Below are 2,500 nucleotides of genomic sequence, written 5' to 3' on the forward strand. Positions count from 1 at the left end.
CTTTCCTTAGGCCTCAAGCGTATCTCATCCGAAGGGACCGGCAACCGAAGGGACCATTGACACGAATCAGCCCGCGTACTAAGTCACGTCCTTCCGTGGCCCGTAACCTTTCCTTAGGCATCAAGCGTATCTCAACCGAAGGGACCAGCAACCGAAGGGGAAACACATTCCCACACCAACACGAATCAGCCCGCGTACTGAACCACGTCAAGAAAACCCGTCGTGCCGCCTGAGCGGGTAGTCGGGGATCACAAGACGCAGCATTTCCTTAGGCCTCAAGCATACCGTCAACCGTCAACCAAAAGGGGCATTGGGAGCAACCGAAGGGACATTCCCCCAGACGAATCACCGTAGGCCAAGCTGACTAGGAAGGGCCCACTCATCGTCTGGTAGGGCCGACCAGCCACCGGAAAAAACCGATCGCCGGCGATGGCCCACGGGATGGCATTCAACGTGATGGAGGGTAGTCACCCCTCACACGCATAACGCCCATGCCTGGGCGAGGGGGTGCTGGCCATGCCAGCCCAAGGCTCCCAAACTCTTTCCCCCTATAATAGATAAAGAGATTTTTCCCTTGTGACCCTAGGGGACACCCAAATGCAAGTTAAGTTATACTAGTTTTTCCATGGACCAAAACTCACCTTTATTTGTAACATAATGTCATTTTTATGACTTGTATTGTTGGAACATATATTAAAGAAATTTTAGAAGCTGAAATTTTGAAAAAAAAAAACTTGTAAGTATTTTATTTTAATTAAATAAGGCCGAAAAACGCGAAATTAATAAAAAATAGTAAATAGTGTCAATAAATCATGAAAAATTAGGAGACACTTGAGAAAATATATATAAAGACATTGGTTTAGTTAAAAAAATTTTTTTCATTAAAAAAAGTATTTTATTTTTTTTTTTCCGTTAAATTGGTGAAATAAAGGGAAAAATAATAAAAAATAGTAAAAAGTGTCAATAGATCATGAAAAATTAGGAGACACTTGAGAAAAAATATACAAATAGATTGGTTTAGTTAAAAATATTAATTTCATTAAAAAAATATTTTATTTTTTTTTTTTCCGTTAAATTGGTGAAAAATAGTGAAAAATGGATAAAAAATTGTAAAAATCTTGAAAAAATGGGAGGCTTGTTGGAAAGATATTATGAGTGAGAGTCATTGATATTATTTTCAAAAATGGGTAAAAATAAATTTTTGAATGATATAAGAGGCTAAAAGGGAGTATTTTTTATCAACTTACATTGAACTCCTTTACCACAATCTCCCTTACAAACCATAGTAATGAGAATCATTGGTATTAAGTTTGAATGATGTTTTTGATCACCTTGCAACGAACTCCCTTAAAAGCCATAATCATTAGGGGGGTCTCATGGCTCATTCTTGGCTCGGGGCTCGGGGCGAGGCTCCGGCCATGGCTCAAGGCTACCACATTGCTCCTATACCACAATCTCCCTTACAAACCATAGTAATGAGAATCATTGATATTAAGTTTGAATGATGTTTTCGATCACGTTGCAATGAACTCCCTTACAAGCCATAATCACAAGGGGGGGGTCTCATGGCTCACGGCTCGGGGTGAGGCTCTATGCTACCACCTTCTTTCCCATGGGCCATAGCGTCTTTCGTACCGCATGGCCCGAAAACCTTCACAGCACCTTGAGAGCTCACATTATATTATAACCATCCATATAGGTGCTCAGGTGCTCAAGGTGCTCAAGTGCTTAAGTGCTAAAGTGCTTAAGTGCTTAAGTGCCTTAGCGCCTTAGCGCCTAGCGCGCGCGCGTGCGTGTGTATCATTAGATTAGAAGGGTGGATTTTTCAAGATCCCCCGGCTCACTCGGGCCAAGCATATCGTTCTTGATCTCGTAGCAATGCCCACGTCTCACGAGTCGAGCGTTCCCTTCCTCGGCGCACGTGCGTGGGCCCACGGCCCACGGGTCGGCCCGCGGGGTCACGGCCCGCGGGTCGGGTCGGGGGCGAGGCTCCGGCCATGGCTCCATGCCTACCACATGCCCAGTCGATGGCACCTTGGGCCCCAACCCTCAACTATAACCTTCCCCCTATAATAGATAAAGAGATTTTTCCCTTGTGACCCTAGGGGACACCCAAATGAGAGTTAAGTTATACTAGTTTTTCCATGGACCAAAACTCACCTTTGTTTGCAACATATTGTCTTTTTTATGACTTGTATTGTTTATATATACCTTCAAGAACATTTTTGAGTCTCGTGGCCCACGGCCCGCGGCCCGCGGCTCACGGCTTTTGATTCGTGGCTCACGGGTCAGGCTCAGGGCGAGGCTCCGGCCATGGCTCAAGACTATCGTCCTGCCTCCCTTGGGTCATCGGACTCGGGTCAAGCACTTCCTTTTTGGGCTCGTAGCAGATCCCAAGGCCCACCGCTCGGGCGTTCGAACCCCGGCTCACCTTTGTCGGCCCACGGCCCGCGGCTCGGGGCGAGGCTCCGGCCATGGCTCCATGCTACCAATTTCCCTA

This window comes from Amaranthus tricolor, chromosome 8 (assembly GCF_026212465.1).
Source record: "Amaranthus tricolor cultivar Red isolate AtriRed21 chromosome 8, ASM2621246v1, whole genome shotgun sequence".
In the NCBI taxonomy this organism is placed as follows: Eukaryota; Viridiplantae; Streptophyta; class Magnoliopsida; order Caryophyllales; family Amaranthaceae; genus Amaranthus; species Amaranthus tricolor.